This window comes from Cupressus sempervirens, chromosome 4, assembly GCF_028749045.1.
Source record: "Cupressus sempervirens isolate cs-2001-9-10 chromosome 4, ASM2874904v1, whole genome shotgun sequence".
NCBI lineage: Eukaryota > Viridiplantae > Streptophyta > Pinopsida > Cupressales > Cupressaceae > Cupressus > Cupressus sempervirens.
Window position 1 is genome coordinate 546,306,160 of NC_143121.1, and position 15,464 is coordinate 546,321,623.

Here is a 15,464-nt window from a genome sequence, read left to right on the forward strand (position 1 = left end):
AAGAAGCGTCATACTCCCTCTTAATGTAGAAGAATCTCATAATCTCGATTATCAAATATGTTTGATTCAAGAGCCTCATTTTATCCATCTTGATAATTAGGGTCTTTGGAGCTACTATCATTGGATTGAGTCTTCACAATATTCGGTAGCATATGTAAAGTACCAAACTTCTTTTCTTGTGAGAATATCCTCAAACATAAAGGAAAAGATCAATGAAAATAACCCTTATAGTATGTATAGAATTACAAATAAGAGAGAGACTACAAAGAGTATAGAAATGTAAAAGATAAGAATACTTATCTACACAAGAAGGTTCTAAAATTATCTTTTTAAATTATTTGAGAATGGAACATCTCCCATCTAAATAAGGTTCAAGTGGGCATGGAACATTTACTATTATTCCCCCCACAATGTAAATTTTCCACTCATTCTTATATTGTTGAACAATTTTGTATCAAATATGACAACTCCTTTCTAAGTTCCAACTTTTTCTTTTCATCCATTGAAGGCCCAAACATTCATTTAGCTAAATAGCAGAAGCGAGCATATCCTTCAATTTTCTCAAATTTGTCCCCAATATGCCAATATCTTTAATTATGTTTGTACCACAAGAATGAATATACAACTCATAGATGGAGTTTCATTCATCAAAGAGAGACTCATAGATGGTTCAAATTAATTCTTAAAAACTTCATTAACATTTCACAATAACTCAAATTTACTTTGTTCATGCAAAGGTATTTGTTTGATCTTTTGATCCTTTATCCACTCCTTCAAATGAATGTGTTAGACTTCTTATGAATCATCAAATTTGTAAGCTTCTTTATCTTTGAAGAAGTGTGAGACTCCCTCTGAATCTTGATATTCATCCTCATTTTCCTACTACAACATTCTTAGAGAAAGTGATCAAGGAAAATAACTCTTATAGCACATACAAATAAGAATATCAATGTTATTTACTCATGCCCATTACTAACAACAACATTAAAGATTATAGCATTTCTCTTTATTTTATATTTTAATAATAAAATTAAAATAACATAATACTTAATTTTATTCATAACATGATACTCAATAATAATTAATTCATAATATTATAACATATTATATATATATATATATATATATAGAATATGAATTAATTAATTTTCAATTTTCAATTAAATATAAAGTATATCATAACTATGAGTTAGTCAACTTTACCTTTACTTGATCTGCGTGACTCTCTTAATTAGTCCAAAAGAATTCATTTTTACATTGAATTCATCACTTTATTATATTGTCTTCCAAGATCTTTTATCTTTCTGGGTCAAATGTTGAAGTGTCTGCCCCTTGTTTATGGTTTTCTCCTTACATATATTTTGCTTTTACTAGATCTCTTTTGTGGTTTCCAATTCTTTATTGGTATATTTTTCTTTCAATGTCATCAAGGCATGACATGGTCTGCATCTCCCTCGTTTCATGTATGACAATGTAATATGACAAGTGTTCATGGGTATCCACATGGGATACAAATAAAGGGTGAGTTGAATAATTTATACTCTCTTTCCCTATGACATTTGATTGGTATTCAATTATTACTATTTTCATTCACCCTTATGTGTTGAATACCATTTCCTTTGTTTAAACTCATTCACTTTCAATGATGTGTCTTTTATTTTTTTATGTTTATCCCTTTCAAATATTTCCTACTTTCCATTGTAATCCCTTATTATCCCTATGTTTATTAGGTTTTCTTCTTATGTCAATGCATGTTGGGTATTGCTAGGGTCTTCTTTCCTTGTTTCTAACTCATATTTTTTCTCACATGATGCTTTCAAATTCACATGGAATGGGGGTGGCTCGAATGAAATAGGGAATCTTCCAATCCACATGGGGTATCACCTTTTAATGTAGTGTGTCTTCCACCTTAGGTATGAACATACTACATTGCAATGAGGGCTTCGATCCAACATTAGGTTTTCCCTTTCAGACATTTATTTTAGTTGTTTCCTTTCTTGGCAGTAATAACACTATTCCAATTCTCTTCCAAATACTTGTCCACTTTTCAAATAATAGGTGTTGATGAAATTAATTTTGAAACTCTGATGGCTCTAAGGAAAGCTACTCTTCCAAAACAAAGGCAATAGAAATACCCCTCATGTAACAACTCATCCTTTCTTAAGCTAAATGAATTGGTGTATTTACTACCACCTGGATCCTTGTTAAAACTTTTATCCTTCTTAAGATTTATTAAAAGAGAATTATTTGGGAATAGCAAAATTTTGTATAAGTTGATTAATAGGCTCTTAGCTACGCAGGGGGATGATGGTTACAAGTTGGTTTTTCAATTCTAACTATTTTATATTAATTGTTAAGAAAAGATTCTAGGATTCATGAAAATAAGTTCAATCTCAACCCTTTTTACCACAAGTGTGGGCAGGTATATAGTGAACAATAGGGGGCACACTCTAGGTTGTTCTAAAATATGGTTTTATTGCATGCACCTATTTTGTTGAAGAGGGAGATTTAACCACGAGGAAGAAGATGAAGTCAGCAAGATTACCTAGTATCTTTTTATTCATGCTATGTATCTATTCTAAGAGATAGAAGATAACAAAGGAGATCTTCCAAAGGAGAATAACCTAAAGAAATGAATAGACATGCAATGACTATGGGAATGGGGAGAAGGAAGGGGAAAGGGGTAGATGAATTCAATCTGCAATGGTATGGCAGCTGGAGGTTCTTGGAAACCTATTGGAAAATCTTCAAATAACTAGGTTCCCTTAGAATGCATTACTATGTTTTGGTTTTCATGCTTGTGGGGCTTTGTTATGATGCATTGTTAATGGTTGTCATACTTTTGCATATAAAATTTTTATCAAATCATTTGAATATTGATGTATTTTTAAGAAGATTACCAGCACTTCTACTTAATTAGTGAAACAAGGGATCAAATCACCATATCTTACCTCTGTATCGGTCTCATGTGATGTATCATGCATTCTTGGAAGCCCTGTGGAAGCTATACATGAATACGGTTAGTACCATACAATTCTTTAACCATATGTTCAAACCTTTATAGAATTACAATAGAATTCTTCTCTAAAATTATTATTATTATTCTCTCTACTCAAAAAATAGAATAGGTGTATTCAATCCAGTAACATTCCATCATAAATGAATGTAATTGCTTGCTTCTTAGTAGCTGTACAAATCCAAACAATGTTGAATGTTTTGGTTTGCCTTGGATGAAAACATGATTCCTTCTCCCACAATGAAAAATATGGGATTTAAATGATTATGTTAGCACTCAATTTATTCATTGAATTCACTATCATAAAATTTTACTATTCTGGCATAATCTCTCAAACATTTATGCTACCTCATCCTCCAGCTGTGTACTTTCTGATGTTTATAGAATAGTTTGCTTTGAGAATGGCAGCTGTCACTAAACTGGCCTATTATATGGAACATTTGAGACCCATAAAAAACTATGGACCAAGGTATAAAATTAATGAAAGATCCAAAGTGAGGTTCTAATCTAGTGATCTCATTACTTATTTCCCTCTTAATGACTATCGAATGTTGGGATTTCTATAAATTTCTACTTTTGAGTATCTACACAATATGTTGGGACAACTAGGTATATCAATAATATGTTCTTAAATAGCCTTTAATATGAGAAAGGAAAAAAAATTAATTGTTGCATGAGTTATTAGGAAATAATAGCGATTTGAATGGTCTAGTATTGAACAAAAGTTTGCTTTCAAAATTAATCATTGTTGTGCATGAAATAGTGTGTGATTTAGTGGATAGTTTACTTCTTATGAGTTTAGTTGGAATGGTTGTAGTTCATACTGAAATAAATTGCTTTTGGATGTAGCCCATTATCAACTTTAAATTGCAATTCCAATATTAAATGTTTATTTTTAGCTCTACTATGAGAGAGGAATTGTGTTATAGTAGAAGGATAGAGATCACCTTGAAAAGGTTGTGAATTTGGGAGGAAATTATATTGTTATTATACTTACTAATATCAATGTTACATTTATACTTCATGTTGTATAAGCAATGAATTGACTTCATGTTAATGTAGAATCTATCACATTGTTTAATGAATGGTCACACTTACCTAAGGATAATGAGTGTGTCAAGCCAAAGAAGAATAGAAAGGTTTCTTGACATGTAAATTAAATTTCTTTTAATTATCCTACTACATCATCTACATCTTTCATTCTATAGGAGTATCTTGTGGACAACAGATTATGTATTTTTCCTTGTTATTAATCTTGACAGTAGTATCTCATATTGAGCAACAAGTGTATGTTCTAAATCACATACAAATAGGAATTTCATGGAATGCAGTAAGGTGTGTCCTAAGTGTTGCCAAAACTACTGTATAGTGAAGTGTTTGAAGTCAATCCTATGTTTAAATGGATATAAAATTATATTTTCATAGAAGCAATGTGTATTATGGTTTGTTCCTATCTCCTTATGATTAATGAGATTCCTTGGGAACATGGAAATATTGATATTTTTGTGCTTATTAGTTCACATAGAATATTGTGTACTAAAATTAAATTCTTTTGTTTCTTACATTGTTGTGTGAGTGGGTTTTCATGTTGATATCAAAGCAATGCTAGATGTAAAGGAGTTCTAGTTAAATGATATGATTGATTGATATAATTTAACTGTTAGTAGGTTTCTTATCCATTGTATGATAATCAGTATGCATACAGAATATCATGGAACTCCTCATTTGAATAAGTCATGTATATTTTTAAGTACTTGAACATGAAGAGAGGATGATAACTAAGGAAAAGATATTCATGTGCTATATTTTCAAAGTATGTTTTCTAACTCTTGTGCAATCTAACACTTATTGCCACACATTCCATTACTCTTCTCCTAGTTTTGCTTGTTTAGAATTTCCTCGATGTTGAGTTGGGTATCTTTCATGTCAAGAAAGGTTCTAGGAAAGCTTTATAGCTTCATGGTAGGGTGATAAAAGAAACTCCTACAATATTCTCACCCTTGTGTTCTTAAATAGGTTCTTGAGCTTCTGTCAACATGGTCGACATAATTGGTACATCTTGATATTATACTAGCAAAATTATGGTTTCTTTTAGATTTGAGCATATATGTATATGTATCATTTTTGTTAAAGTTAATGATACTTAATCAACTAATTTTGATGGCTGGTCAATAGTCAAAAGACTTTGACTCTCGTTGAATCCTCTGTATTTTATGGAGATTGCTGATGTGACATTGGTTTTCCAGGGGCAATCTTTACACCTTACATACTCCTCTAATGCACACCAATACAAAAGAATCATACAAATAAAGATAATAAATGAATAGAAGTATGAATATGGAGTTGTAAAGCCACAAATGAAATTGGATTATAATATTGATGACATCCAATGAATAAACTCAACAATTTCTTCACAAAAAAAAATCATCAAATGGTATGAGTCCATAGTGTGTACTAGTTTGATCAATTCAATATCATATCTTCTACAACCTATTTACTTATTCCCTTTCCTATTTGATGTGGCATTTCTTGCATGGACTTTCTTATAGCCCATCACCTACGAGGATGCCATTGTGTTCATACTTTGCAATAGGAAAACTTTACTTCAATTATTAATCTCCAAGGATTCAAGCAAGGAAAAAAACTTTAGCTCTAGTAGATATACACATCAGAATAGTCAAACCTGACTCTTCATTCAAGATCTTCATTCCACAATTCTCATGGTAGAAGAATATATTTATGAATAATATATTAGAAGATTGTTGCATTGTTTGTAGAAAGATATTAGCTCCCAAAACTAGTATCTAGATAGACATGATATTTCAAAACATGATTTGACTTTTTTTAATTTAATTTGCAATATAAAATCTTCAACTCGAATAGCCCAAGATTAAACTTCATCATATTTAGAAATGACCTTAGTTCTTGTTGACTTATTTGCACAACATACATTAACTTCAATGCAGATAGTAATGAATCTCAATTCTTCTTACATTTGCAACTAGGCTCTGATGCCATGTTGAGTAACATGGATTGATTTCTGAAAATGTAATTAGGTTGCCATTGTTATAGGTATGTTCCAAATGAACAATCCCAATCTCTTATATAAAAAGAGTAGGAGACATGTCTCTATGATTAATCATTATTAGATAATATATATTAACAATATAAATCACAATATAACATATGTACAATATATTATATATATAATATAATATATATTTATAATATATGTAGTATAATTATAATATTATATATATATATATATAAACATTGTATTTTATGATTAAAGTAATTTGACTGTAGCTATAATCTCACCAAAATAGAGTGAATTCACTCATAAAATAAATATTGTGGATGGAATCATAATTGCTCATGAGATAATTCAGTCATCATGCTCGCATAGAAGGAGATACAAAATGTTGAAGTTGGACATCCACAAGGCATATGAAAGAGTTGACAGGGGATTTATTGAGATGGTTCTTAGGAAGTTTGGATTTTGTACAGGGTGGGTAAGGTGGATTGGAAGCATGATTAAAGGGTGCAGGACCTCAGTTCTGGTTAATGGGAATCTGAAAGGTTTTTTTGAAACCTCTTAGGGTCTTTGACAGGGAGGCCCCATCTCTCCCTTTCTTTTTATCCTTTTCATTGAGGTCCTAGGGTGATCAACATCAAGAAAATGTGATAGAGGTTAGTGAAAATATATCTAGATAGAAAGAGGATTAGATCCTACCACTCATTCATAGTTTTCTAACACATGTGTCTTTAGTTTTGCAACCATGGAGGAGGCACACATCATGAAAAAGGTGCTAGATGTAGACACTCAAGTCTCTTCTCAAAGTGTCAATTGGAGCAATTGTGAACTCTTTTTCTTCAATGCTGAAAGAGGTTCGTAATAGGCTGAGACTCGTAACAAGATATGGTTGATTTATTTTGAATTAAGATTAGAAGGTTACCAAGTAAACTCTTTGGCACCCTATTCTTTGAAGGTGTAGGGAAGGATGAGTATTAAAAGAATCTTATCAATAGATGTTGTTCCAAAATGAATGGGTAAAAGGGTCATTGGATCATGCCGGCTAGTAGGATTTTATTTTTATGATATGTTATCTCTATTACACCCATATTTTCTATGGCTTGCTTTCAAATCCCAAGGAAAGTTTTGGATAATATTCAACAATGGGTGTACAAGTTTCTTTAGAATGGCAATCATGAACTGGATAAATTCCTACTCATAGCCTATAATAGAATATGCTAGTCAAAAGGGGGTGGAGGTGTCAGACTAAGAGATTAGAAATTTCTCAACACCATAATGGGTGCCAAACTTATTTGGTAGATGTACTCTTGTCCAAAGAAAAAGGTGGGTAAATTTTCTAAAAGTCAAATATCTAGATAGTCAAGAGGAAGAAAGAATCCTAACAATTCTCAACCTACCAAGAAGACCTGCACTTTGGAATTTCCTAATTAGCTGAAGATATCTTATCACACACCATATTACTTGGTAGGTAGGTGGGTGATGGTGCTTGTATAGATTTTTGGAGAGACACATAGGATGGGCAATGCACATTGGTAGACATTGGCCCCCCATCAATCATAATAGAAACTAAATCAAGAGAGTGGGGCCCAAAAGTGAGGGATTTTGTTGATTTAGAGACTTTTTAGGTTGGAAGAAAAGTGGTATGATCCTTCCATCCTATGGCTCACCTATTTTGATTATGAGATCCTTAAGAAAATCCTAAAAGATACAGAAGTCATTTGTTCTAGGGAAGCTGATGTAATCAAATGGCATGGATCTAAGAGTGGAAACTACTCAGTCAAAGTGGACTATACATTATTGGAAAATAACCATAGAATGATATAATAAGAGGAAAAACTATTCTAACATTCATTATGTGTACCAAAGGTAGGGGATTTTGTGTGGCTAGCTAGGAATTATTGTGCTCTTACAAGGGACAAATTGATGAGGATTGGTTTTGTTGGTCCTTTTAGGTGTGTTGTTTGTGCAAAGGCTAAAGAAAATACATATTATTTGTTTATCAACTATAAATATGCACAAGAGGTTTCGGAGTTTATTTTTTTGCAAATTAAACTAGAATGACCCAATGTTGAACAATCTTAAAGACTCGCTAGCATGTTGACCCACTAAATCTCAAGTTTTCACCTTTGCCTCCATCTTGCATATCATTTCTTCCACTACACATGGGAGGTTTGGAAAAATAAAAATAGAAGAGTTTTTCAAGATAAAGCAAAACAAATTTCTTGATTCTTAATCAAGTTGGGAAAAGTTATATCAGAGCTTGTGTCCAATGTCACTTGTAATGTTAATCCTAGGAAAATCCCTTTCAATCAAAAAGATTCCTATGATAAAATTCAAGCTTGTTAATGGGCATGGGGGGCTAATCCTTATGCCAAAATCAAGAAGAAGGTTCTCTGGAAACTTCCTGAAGTAGGTTGGATAAAACTAAATTTTGATGGTGCATTAAGGGGCAACCCAGACCCCTTAGGTATTGGAGTAGTGGAATGAAGTGAGGATGGAAGCATTTTGGCTATATTTGCTAAGCACATTACTAACAATACAAACAATTAGCAAAAAATCCTTGCAAAAATGGAGGCAATCTTGCTTGGATTAAAAGAAGGGACTCAAGAGATTCATTTGGAAGGAGTTTCTCAATTGATTGTATGTGGCATCATGAAAGGGGAAATGGAGGCCCAGTGCCTAAATAAGTACACCAAAAAAATAAGGTTCCTTCTAAATGAATTTGAAGACTTTGTAATCACTCATGTCTTGAGGGAGGCCAATGATGTAGTGGACACGTTATCTAAGCTTAGAGAAAGTATAGTTGACTTGAAACTTTGTAAAGACTTCAAGGATATTGCTCCATGTGATTTGGACTTCCCCTTGTGCTAAGCCTATCATTACATCATCCTGTATTCAAGAAAGGACATGTATGTCACCTACTCATGAGTAGATGTGCCTATGATAAGTGTGAGGGACCATAACTTCCATAAGAACTATGAAGTAATCATTTATTACTCTTCCCTCTAGAAGCTTAGAACACAATTTATTTTAAGCCAGGATCTCTTCCTTATGTGTACCTTTTTATACTGAAGGATTACATAGGTGGGAATATTTGAACAAGTTGGAAAACTTTTCACTTAGCACAATAGGTCATATTCCATCTTTTGAAGGCTCAATTTCTATAATATGGCTTCAAAATGTGTTCAAGCATGGTGATGAGCCTTTTTGAGAAGAAATGAAACTAATTTCTAGAGAGGAGTTTTGGGAATTTGATTGGAGGTTGATATTGAATCTTGATATCTCTTGATTGTTCTTGGTGATTTCCTTAATGGTTGTAAATTCCAAGCCAGAGGCTCTGAGTGTAGCTTGAGCATGCATCAAACCTAAGTGGGCAGTGGGTCTGACCAACATTGTTAACATGGCTAAATTGGGAGTTAGGCTTCATATGGAGGGTCATTTGTGGAGACTGATTGGTAGTGGCCCTAGGGAGTTACAACCACTTATGGTTTGGTCATCCAACATGACAGTGGAGGTGCACATGTTGCTAGCTCATTGGGGATGTCACAAACTAGGTCTATTTCTATAGGCCATTGAAATTGAGCATGCTATGGTTGGTGGTGGTATGGTGCATTTGAGAAAATGAAAATTGAGTACACAATTAAATGAAGAAGGGAGGCCTCTATTCCATCAAAAAATTCCTCCAAAATAAGAAAGGAAAGGTGAGCATTGGAATACAATTGTAGGTTCCAACTTTGGGGAGGTTCTAGGTGTCACCCGTGATGGCATGACTATGTAGTAGAAGGTGAAGGAGTTGGTTGTGGTATGTGGTGTTGCTTCACAAGAGCTTGAGTTGGGGTTTGACATCTCTTTACTTCTTGACCACGAAGCATCTCCCAAGGTGGTCTAACTTGGTAGCCTTTGTGATGGTAGCTTTCAATCTGATTTTAGAGTTGTACACTTCATTTGTAAATGATATGTTGAATTTGAACTTGTTGAAAAACTGAGCTTTGATAATGTGTTTAGGAGTTGAAGCAACTTGGGTATCGTATTTTAACATGTAGAGTTTTGTAGCAGGCATGTGCAATAGATACTCTACTACTTCATCAAAGGCAATAGCCCAAATATCTGTTGTATGATCTTGTAGTTTTACTTGCAACAGGTACTTATACTTGCAGTCTGGAATGTTCTTTTCACATTTAGAATAGAACCATGTGTTGTCATTATTTTGAACACATTTTTTCTTGCATTCTTTTCCATTCACCTGTAGTGGGCAAGCCAGATAACAAAAATCATCTTGCTTGATGAATATGATAGTTGCTTTTATTGTACTGTGCAAGGGGTCTTTCATTATACTACATTGTTGCAACAGACTTGCAATTGTAACTAAAGTTGTCAGTGTATTCATGTTTGTGGAAAATGTTGACAAAGAAGGCATGTCAGATTGTTTTTCTTCCATCTTGGACCGTAGTGATTCTGCTTTAGATATGGATGGTTCAAGTGTTAAAATTGTTGCTATTGTAGTACTGATAACCTTTCCTTTGAATTCAGAAACCTGACCATTTCTAATTGCAAGGACAACAATGTTCTTAGAATCCTTCAAAGTTTTGATGGCATCACCATCTTTAACACAAATAGATCCCCATAAGTTTAGATCAATGGAAGCTAGTGACATATCCATTAACTTGATAGTTCTACGGTCAACCTTGCTTGCATCTTTTCATTTTACTATGGAGATATCTCCAACATTGAGTACAATCCCAATAAAATCAACCAAAGTATTATTAGAGATGTTGGCAATGTCATTTATTGTCTTAAAATTGTATTCAATAGTCCCAACTAGTAATTCATCATCACAGCATTTGATTAGTGATGAACTGTCAAGAGTTATTTCCATGCAACTATTCAGCTTGTTGTATATGGTGTTTTCTTGTTTAACTGAACCTTTTGAAATGGTATACAAGCCACCTATGTGCACTCTATCAAAGTGCAATTTTGTGAGGTCATTGAAGCAAACTATTTGAGTTTCTGTTCCTTCATTGTCCAATAAATCAAAGCTGAAAACTTGCCCACTTCCACGTTGGTTATTAAATTGTCTTAGTTGTTTTTTGCTTGTGACCCTTCCTTTTATCATCCATCTTGTCTGATATGGATTTAAATCCTTTATTGGGCTGATACTATCTGGTAGTGGTAGCTCCCTAGAAGGTGTATGGATGCCAAATTTTATTCTTTTGTTTGGTGAAGAAGTTGTTTTCTCTTCCAACATTTGTTCCTCTTGAGACTTATATAAATACTTTGGTTTCTCGATGATTTGCCACTCTTGATGAATGATTTGAAGGCTGAAGATGATTATGGTCCTATTTGATCATATTAGAATGAATTAGAATTAGATATTTGTATTGGATATTAAAAGAAAATTGAAATATGTATATGAATGAAGACTAAAAATTGGAATATCTACCTGGAATCTCTTGTTGCCCGGGAAATATAATTTGTTAGTGATACTATAGATTGTATTTTGAGTGTTTCTAAGAATAAAAGGTCATTGGATTTCTTTGGAAAAATTGCTAATTGCATATGATTGCCATCAGATAAGACAATCTTGTATCGATCCCTCTGATCTTGAAACACTGTGGTCCTCTTAAATGATAACATTTGAAGGATTGGATTTGAAACAAGATCTCCAGTATTGATTGATCGAATTGCATTTGTAGTCAATATTGTTTCCATTTTAGTTTCCTAAAAAAAGAATCTTGAGTCATCTATTTATTTCAAGAATTTCAATAGTTGTTATATTACTTCTGATGCATGATTTGAGGAAATAAATTTAAAACAATTGCTTATACAACATTGCATAAAAACAGGTCTATGGAAACTATTTAATGAATTGAAATAAATTTTTTGAAAACTTGTAAATGATAATTTGGAAAACATGTGGCTAACTCACTGCATTTTTTTTGCCCATATCATTCGAAGACGTACTGTTCATTTCATTTGAGATAGTATCCTAGAAGTAATTAGAGGTCCATAATGAAATACATGATGAGTTTATTAGGTAGACATACATATGGAGATGAAGATAATGCATAACTTGATTTAAAAATGGAAGAATGAATTATAACTTACAATATTTATGATTCGCTAATTGTTCAAGTTTGCAATTCCAGAATGGTTGAAATTTGTTGAGCTTGTCCCTATTGACATATTATCCTATAAGAAAATAAAGTAGGAGAGGAAAACATGTGAGTAATGGATTATTTTTTTCAAATTTATACATAACTTCATTAAATATGGAAGATTAAATGACAACTTACAATATTTATAGTTCCTTCTACATTAAAATTTGTTGCTCGTGCATTATTGGAATTTGAGGATGTCACTTATGTGGACATCGTATACTGGATGGATAGAAAAATAGTTTTAAATAAAATGTTGACGTCCCTTAAAAGTGAAAGGTTATTTATGAAATATTTGTTTTAAACAATTTTAAATAAATTAATTAGATATGGAAGAATAAATGATAACTTACACTATTTATGGTTCCTTCAACATTAAAATTTATGGTTCCTGCATTGTTGAATTTTGTAAACTTTAGTTTTTTCAACATGCTATCCTGTATGAATATAAAATTTGCATAGAAGAATATGTCAATTAATGGAATTGAGGTATATATTGTCGAACATTTATAGTTAAAAAAGGAAAATAATGAAAATGTGGCATTCCACTATTCGAAAAATGGTTGGAGACAAATAATTTTATAACAGCAATAGTCTTTATATATGAAAAATTAAATTGTCTATCTTAATATTACTGAGTAATTCTAAAATGTGAAAATATAGTGGTTGCAGTTGTTGTTTCATTTTTGATATCTGTGAAAGCACATTGTTCAAGAAGACAAATAAGGAAATAGATGATTGGTCTATTTTCTTGTGTTCTCCCCATTTTGATCATGATCATCAGTAAACATTAATATAATTTCTTCTCTTCATTCTTACCAAAACTATGATATGTTTTTATATCTACTTTCTTTTGTTCTTCCCATATTGATTATCTACGCTCATCAATATATTTTTTCTTTCTTTCAAAAACTATAATATTTTTTAAAAAAATACTTCTACGATTGAAATTATATAATTTATAGCCCTAATGTCACAACTGTAAAGTCAACTACAAAAATGTAATTGCAATATAACTCCTGAAATCTAAAACTAATGTTGACCAGAAACTTGAAATGAGAGTAAAATTAAATATCCTTAAATGCCTTTAATTTTAGATTCAACAGAAGTCTAGCTAGAAATAAGGGCAATCTGTATTGTTTTCATTTACATTTTTATTTATTTTTCAGTGTAAAATCTGAAATGAACTACAATATATGGTAGATAGAGGAAATTAATCATATCCAGAACACAACGTAGAGATTTGCATTATATATCAGATAGTATTACCAAAAGCATACAAATGTAGAGAACTTTCACAGAGACATACGGATACCCACTTATGCTAAATCGAACAGCATATTCTTCGTGTTTTGTCAATCTTTGTTTATTTATTTTTTAACATATTTATTTTTCAAAAACTTTAAAAAATTAGCGTGTGGCAGATAACACTAACAAATTTATTGATAAATATTTTGAAGTTTTTTGAAAGTGAGTTTCTATATGTTCCAAAAAATAATAATATTATAGTAAAAGACAGCTAAGTCTAAAGAACACTGTTAAAAGTTAAATAGAATTTTATTTAGAAATGGCCTAATCAAATAGTTTTAATTTCTAAAATGTCTGCACGAAACTTAGACTAAGTCTAAATTATTGAGCATTTGAAAACGTTCCTAACCATGAAAGCTTTGTTTTTAGCCCTTGTTTATCAAAACTCAAAGAAAATCACAACTAAAACTTTTTAAAATCAAAGCAAAATGAGAAAGAGAAGCATAGTTGTTCCTTTATTGTTCAAACATGTTCACAGAAAACAAATTCCACATCTCACTAAAATTACCAATTCTATATTGTAAATTTGTAAACCAGTGAAATTTGGAGCCAACATATAACAACCATTGCTTTGTATACCCACGAATCAAGCAAGCAATAGCATAAATAGGTAAATAATCTCAGTAATGAAATTAAAATTTAGTGTTAATGATCTGTTTTCACAACAAACATTGAAAACCCAAATATTATTTGTAAAAACTATTAGCATAAAAACTATCTGTAAAAATATTATCTGTTTTCATTTACAATTTAGTGTAAATGAGGCATTGCAAGTAACAAGTTTTTAAAAACTACAAATTTGCATTTGAAGCCTAGAAATGCACAATGCAACCCCTTTGTAGATTTCATGCTTTCATTTCAAATCTTACAAACAATTTTGCAAGTCAACACTTCAAAATGAACATATAACTTAACCCATAAGGTCATATTGCAGATCATAATATGCTTTTACATAAATTAATAGATGTTGTGAATATAAAGAAGAACAGTTGAGTGTATGCCTAAAATGTGAGCACACTTCTATGAATCATTATATTCAAGATTACTCAAGGCGACTCATAGCTCTCTAGTCATGGCGTGCAAGGGTTTTGCAATGGAGGCCCTCAGTTTGCCCTTAGTTTGACCTAGTTCATGCCCATGCAAGTACACCATGAAATGAGAGATTCAAAGATCCAAAATGCATGCAAATGGAGATGAAAACTAATCTATATGATAACAATGCAAGAACAATGCAAAATCTAATCTATGAAAGCAAGATCTAATCTTATGAAAGCAAATATGACTCTAAACTAACATGCAAATGCAATGATAAAAGCCCATGATGAAAGCCATGGATGCAAGAGAGAATGAGACAAGAAGATAGAAGTTCTCCACAAAAAAATTTAGCATTCAAAAACTCCTTCTTCAAAAATTGCTCTCCAAACCTACAGCATAACAATAACATCCTTCGTCCTTAAAATGAAGAGAGGGCTCTCCCTTCTAAAGGAAATTATGGAGGTGAGAGGCTTCTCACAACCAATATGGGATAATAGAGTTTGATCCATGTGAGACGAAATTCCACCAATGAGAAAAGAGGAGTGGTTGAAAAGAAAGTGAAAAGATAAGTCCCACTTAGAAATATGTGCATTTAAGTGTAGAAATTAAATTAAAAAATTTATTTTATTTCCCTTTCATCAACAAGAGATATTTAAGTGGGATTTTTATTTAATTAAAAGGGAGCAAGTTCTTTTAATTAAATAGGAGATATTTAATTTAATTAAAAGAGGGGTTTTTCTCTTAATTAATTAAATGTGGATGAATTATTTAATTAAAAAAGAGGTTTCCTTTTAATTAAATGGAGACTTATTTTATTTAATTAAAAGAGGAGTTTTTTTTTAATTAAATAAGACTTGGATAAAATGATCAATCTTAGAAATAAAATAATCGAATTTGATCAAGAATATTGATTTGA